This window comes from Sarcophilus harrisii, chromosome 3, assembly GCF_902635505.1.
Source record: "Sarcophilus harrisii chromosome 3, mSarHar1.11, whole genome shotgun sequence".
NCBI lineage: Eukaryota > Metazoa > Chordata > Mammalia > Dasyuromorphia > Dasyuridae > Sarcophilus > Sarcophilus harrisii.
Window position 1 is genome coordinate 591,090,907 of NC_045428.1, and position 7,304 is coordinate 591,098,210.

Consider the following 7,304-nt stretch of genomic DNA (forward strand, 5'->3'; position numbering starts at 1 on the left):
ATTGAATTCCCAATCCCTCTATTTTTGCCCACCTGCATTTTTTATTTCCTTCACAGGCTAATGGTACAATATTTCAGAGTCCGATTCTTTTTGTACAGCAAAATAACGGTTTGGTCATGTATACTTATTGTGTATCTAATTTATATTTTAATATATTTAACATCTACTGGTCATCCAGCCGTCTGGGGGAGGGGGTCGGGGGAAAGAGGGGAAAAATTGGAACAAGAGGTTTGGCAATTGTCAATGCTGTAAAGTTACCCATACATATAACCTGTAAATAAAAGGCTATTAAATAAAAAAAAAAAAAGCAAATTTTCCTCTCCTTCCCCCCACTCCCTCCCCTAGATGACAAACAATCCAATATATGTTATACATGTTAAAATATATGTTAAATTCAATATATGTAAACATATTTATACAATTCTCTTGTACAAGAAAAATCAGATCAAAAGGGAAAGAAAATGAGTAAGAAAATAAAATGCAAGCGAACAACAACAAAAAGAGTGAAAATACTATGTTGTGATCCACACTAAGTTCCCATAGTCCCCTCTTTGGGTGCAGATGGCTCTCTTTATTACAAGACCATTGGAACAAGGCCTGGGTCATCTCATTGTTAGAAACAGCCAGGTCCATCAGAACTGATCATCTTGTTGTTGCCACATGCTCCTGGTTCTGCTCATTTCACTCAGCATCAGTTCCTGTCAGTCTCTCTAGGCCTCTCTGAAATCATCCTGCTGATCATTTCTTATAGAACAACAATATTCCATGACCTACAGGCCATAACTTACCCAGTCCTTCCCCAATTGATGGGCATCCACTCAGTTTCCAGTTTCTTGCCATTACAAAAAATGGCTGCCACAAACATTTATGCACATATGGCTCCCTTTCCCTCCTTTAAGATCTCTTTGGGGTATAAGCCCAGTAGAAACACTGCTGGATATGCACAGTTTGACAACTTTTTGAGTGTAGTTCTAAACTACTCTCCAGAATGATTGGATCTGTTCACAGTTCCACCAGCAATGTGTCTGTATCTCAGTTTTCCCGCATCCCCTCCAGCATTTGTCATTATCTTTTCCTGCCATCTTGGCCAATCTGACAAGTGTGTAGTGATACCTCAGAGTTGTCTTAATTTGCATTTCTCTGATCAATAGTGATTTAAAGCCCCACAATAGTATTCTATTATAATTATATATCACAACTTGTTCAGCCATTCCCCAATTGATGGCCATCCCCTCAATTTTCAATTTTCACCACCACAAAAAGAGTTGCTATGAATATTTTGTACAGATAACTTTCCTTTTTTTTCTGGATCTGTTTGGGAGACAGATCCAGTAGTGATATTGCTGGGTGAAAAGGTATGCATAGTTTTCTTCGAGCATAGTTTCAAATCGCTCTCCAGAATGGCTGGATGTATTCACAACTCCATCACACAAAACGATATTTAAAAAATCATAACCTTCTCCACATCTAGCCAACTTGGTCTAATAATAGTAACACTAGGCCTAAATCAACCACACCTAGCATTCCTACACATCTGTACACACACTTTCTTTAAAGCAATACTCTTCCTATGCTCCGGCTCTATCATTCACCGCCTTAATGATGAACAAGATATTCGCAAAATAGGAGGCCTACTTATACTTCTCCCCATCACCTCATCAGCAATCATCTTAGGCAACAATGCACCAGTGTCCCAGTTTTCCCACCTCCCCTCCAACATTTGTCATTATCTTTTCCCATCTTAGTCAATCTGACAGGTGTGTAGTGGTCCCTCAGAGTTGTCTTAGTTTGCATTTCTCTGATCAATGGTGATTTAGAGCACCATTTCATATGATTAAAAATGGTTTTAATTTCGTCATCAGAAAATTGTCTCTTCATATCCTTTGATGATTTTGGATAGATTTTTAGATGGATAGATAAGTGCTGGATGGATGAATAGATATTTGAATGGGTAGAAAGATGTTAGATAGCTAGATAGATGTTTGGATGGATGAATAGAAAGAAAGAAAGAAAAAAAGAAAGAAAGAGATGTTTGGATGGATGAATAGATAGATAGATAGATAGATAGATGAATATTTGGATGGATGAATAGATAGATAGATAGATGGATGGATCAATAGATAGATAGATAGATAGAAAGAAAGATAGATAGATAGATATAGATAGATGGATGGATGTTTGGATGGATGAATAGTTAGATAGACAGATAGATGTTTGGATGGATGAATAATTAGATAGATAGATGTTTGGATGGATGAATAGATAGAAAGAAGGAAAGAAAGAAAGAAAGATATTTGGATGGATGAATAGATAGATAGATAGATGGATGGATGTTTGAATGGATGAATAGATAGAAAGATAGATAGATAGATGTTTGATGAATAGAAAGAAAGAAAGATGTTTGGATCAATGAATAGATAGATAGATAGATGTTTGTATGGATGGATAGATAGATAGATGGATGGATGGGTGAATGTTTGGATGGATGGATAGATAGATAGATAGATAGATAGATGGATAGATAGATGGATGGATGAATAGATAGAAAGAAAGAAAGAAAGAAAGATATTTGGATAGATGAATAGATAGATAGAAAGATAGATAGATGTTTGTATGGATGGATAGATAGATAGATAGATGGATGGATAGATAGATAGATAGATAGATAGCTGTTTGGATGGATGAACAGATAGACAGATAGATAGTTAGATAGATAGATGGATGGATGGATGTTTGGATGGATGAATAAATAGATAGATGGATAGATGGATGGATGGATGGATGGATGAATAATTAGATAGATAGATAGATGTTTGGATGGATGAATAGATAGATAGATGATGGATAGATAGATAGATAGATAGATAGATGGATGTTTGGATGGATGAATAGATAGAAAGTGTTGTTGTGTTGTGTTGATAAGATGTTTGATCGATGAATAGAAAGATAGATAGATGTCTGTGGATGAGATGATGATAGACAGATAGATAAAATGATGTTTGACGATGGATAGATAGACAGATAGATAGATAGATGGATGGATGTTTGGATGGATGAATAGATAGATAGATGATAGATAGATAGATAGATTGATAGATGGATGGATGAATGTTTGGATGGATGGATAGATAGATAAATAGATAGCTGTTTGGATGGATGAATAGATAGATAGATAAATAGATAGATGTTTGGATGGATGGATAGATAGACAGATAGATAGATAGATAGATGGATAGATAGATAGATAGATGGATGTTTGAGGAGAACAGATGAAAGTGTGTTGTTAAAAGAAAGAAAGATGTTTGGATCGATGAATAGAAAGATAGATAGATGTTTGTATGGATGGATAGATAGATAGATAGATAGATAAATAGATAGATGTTTGGATGGATGGATAGATAGACAGATAGATAGATGGATGGATGTTTGGATGGATGAATAGATAGATAGATGATAGATAGATAGATAGATAGATAGATGGATGAATGTTTGGATGGATGGATAGATAGATAAATAGATAGCTGTTTGGATGGATGAATAGATAGATAGATAGATAAATAGATAGATGAATAGATAGATAGATAGATAGATGGATGGATGGATGTTTGGATGGATGAATAAATAGATAGATGGATAGATGGATGGATGGATGAATAATTAGATAGATAGATGTTTGGATGGATGAATAGATAGATAGATGTTTGGATGGATGAATAGATAGATAGATGATGGATAGATAGATTGATAGATGGATGGATGGATGAATGTTTGGATGGATGGATAGATAGATAGATAGATAAACAGATAAATGTTTGGATGGATGAATAGAGAGATAGAAAGATAGATAGATAGATAGATGGATGGATGGATGTTTGGATGGATGGATAGATAGATAGATAGATAGATGGGTGTTTGGTTGTATGAGTAGAAAGCTAGATAGATAGATAGTTTGGAAATAGCAGACTGGGAGAAGAGGCCCAGGGACTGCCATATAACAGAGGGATTGGTATTCTTTTTGGTATGGAGGGAAAAAAAGGGGGAAATGAGCATTTATAGAGCTCCTACTGTGTGCCAAGCATGGTGATAAACACTTTTGCAAATAATATCTCATTTAATCTTCCCCATACCTCCATGAGCCATCTGTCTAGCCAACAACCATGAGTAGATCAATACTATGCACATGTTTATATTATCATTTTACAGTTAAGGAAACTGAAGCAGCTGAAGGTTAAGATACTTGCTCAGAATCACACAGTCAGGTAGTAAATGAGCGCAAATTTGAATTCAGGGCTTCTTGACTGTAGGCTCAGCACTGTGTCCACGGAGCTGCCTTAGCTACAGGCCCAGAGTTATAGATGAAATTGCAGAAAAGACAAAACGAGTTAAGGCGTATCTTCAGGACAAACTTCCTAAACAATTAGAACAATCCAAAAGTGAAATGTTGCCTTGAGAGGCAGTGGATTCTGCCTCAGACACTGGATGACTAATGGTCAAGTACCATGACTAATGGAAGTTCATAGCAAATTCGGGGTGCCCGGGAAGCTCACGGGCGTGTTTGTCGGCTCCGTGCCGGCACACTCCCCTGGGTATAATGGGATAATGGACGAAGCTCCCGCGCTTTCCCAATCACCAGTGGCGTGAAACAAGGCTGGGTGCTCGCTCCCATTCTTTTTAGGCCGTCAGGTTCCTTCAGGGAGGATGACAACGGCATTGAGATCAGCTCCTGGCCGGTGGCAGATGGTCTCACTCCGAGGCCACGGCCAAGAGGAAAGTGCAGGGAGAGAAAGTGCGTGTCTGTAGCCACGGGTCCTAGACGTGGAGCACCGAGCTCAGCCTCTGCGGCCCAGAGAACAGAGTCCAGATGGATTCCCTGCTGCTTGGGCTCATTTGGGCCTAACAACTAACGCCCAGCAAAGCCGGGCCGTGGGGTCCAAACCACGTCCGACAAAGAGCCCGCCTTACGGGGAACTCACCCAGGGCAGGCAGAAGAAGCGATTCAAGGACACCCTCCAGATATCACTAAAGAACTTTGAGATCAGTTGTGACACACGGGAGACAGCATGGGAGACCCTGACACAGGAGACCTGACATGGGAGACCCCAGTACGGGAGACGCTGGCACAAGAGACCTGACACAGGAGACCCCGGCATGGGAGACCCTGACATAGGAGACCTCAGTACGGGAGACCTGGCACAGGAGACCCCAGTATGGGAAACCCTGACACAGGAGACCCTGACACAGGAACACCCAGCATGGGGTGCTCAGCCAGCAGAGCAGCCATATTCAAAGGGACGGCCGCTAGGTGGTGCCGTGGTGCATAAAGCACTGGGCCTGCAGTCAGGAAGCCTGGAGCACAACTGAGCAAGTGACTTCATCCTGTTCTCTTCTTGGGTAGATGGAGCTGGAGAAGGAAAGGGCACCTCACTCCAAGAACCCCCGAGGAGGTCCCGCAGGGGCGGCCGGACATGTCATGGATGTTCCTTTCTGTTAGGGGCTGAATCCAAGGTTTCTGCTGTCCTTCCCAGCTCTGATTCCTCCAGTTCTGACCAGAGATAGGAATAGTCTAATAAGCGTTTAACAACCAGTTCTCTAGGAAAACATACAGCAGAATACGCCTCGGAGTTTAATCTGAATTATCGTCCTCTTCCTCCATCACTGTCCTACATCTAAACACTCAACCGAACAATAACTACACAAAGCCCAGGTTTAAGCCACTTGATGTTGGAATCCTTACAAAGTGTTAACTTGTTAGAGTTGATAGAGACAATAATTATCTAATTCAGCATGGTTCAATATGATTGATCTGATCTTACAAAGAGATGTTATGGGCCAGGACCTGAAACAAGGTACTAAGTGGAACTGATAGAAACAATGCTTGTGTTTCCACCTTTAGAGAGCTCATATAAGCAAGAAGCTCTTAGGGCCAGGGAGCACTCTGGGACAGACACAGGAGGACTCTGGGACAGACACGGAGCACTCTGGGACAGACACAGAAGGACTCTGGGACAGACACAAAAGGACTCTGGGACAGACACGGAGCACTCTGGGAGGAAGTCCACAAGCCCACTCTCGGAGGTAGAGTCATATTCATTCCAACTTTCACCTTAGTGCTGGCTGGAGACATTGGGAAGAAGAGAAGCTGAAGCTGGCGGAGGCAAAAGATTAGCAGTGACAGCTCTCGGAACCAAGGAGAGCTCAGGCCTCTAAGAAAGCTACCTGGGCCCAAGGAAGGAGAAAATAAACGTTTGGATTTTATCAGCTGCAGCTGGCTGCATTTGGGGTGATTATTGAGCTGAACTGATACTAAGGCTGCCTCCAGAAAACCTCCCCAAGAAACCTGCTCCCAGAGAATCATTATATTATAAAAAAGAAGAGACACCACAACTTGTGGTTTTCTGAGGTAAATGTTCACCCTGAAAATGTAACACTCTGCTCCTGAGAGTCTGTTCCAGTGGGACTCTGCAGAGGGACCATAAGGGAGCCCTGGAAGTTCTTCAGGAGTGAAAGAAGGAGACGGGGAAGATGACATTGGCGGCCCCGGCCCATGCAGGGAGAGCAGCCTGACAGGTGCTGCAGTCGTCAAAGCAGAGGAGGAGACAAACAATGGGACGCATCAAGGACGACGCTGCAAGATGGGGAGCGTTTGATGGGGGATGAGACGGGATGTCGGAAGAGGCAACGCAAAGGGCCGTGCTCCCCGCAGGGAAGAGAGCTTCAGAGAGCAGGGCTGTGGGGGAGGGCGATGAGTTCTGTTTGGGACACAGCGCATTGGTGATGAGGGCAGCACATCTACAGACCCAGGGCTCAGGAGGGCAATGGGGGAGTCATCAGGAGGGCTGACATTGAGTTCATGAGAGCTGACTGGGTCACCAGAGGGAGCACCCCTTTGCTTGTCTGCACCCTCAGATTCCCACAGTGCTCTGCCCAGAGGAAACTGAACAATGGCCCGACGGTAGAAGGGAAACCAGGTCACAAAAGCCTGGCAGGGAGAGAGTGTCTGAGCGTAGAAGGTAATTCACCGAGTCAGAAGCTGCTAAGGGGTCGGAAGGATGGAGGCTGAGAAAAGACCGTCAAACCTGAGGCTCATGGGTAACTTTAGAAAGAGCAGTTTTAGCTGAGTGATGAAGTCGGGAGCCAGATGGAAGAGTTGTGGGGAGGAGGGGACTGGCAGCCACAGGAATAGAATGCTTTTTCCAGGAGTTTGGCTGCAGAAAGGAAGGCACATCCAGGATGATAGCTTGAGAGAACAGTTGGATCTGTTGAAGATTTCTAAGGCTACTCGGACATTTGAAAGCAGCAGGGAA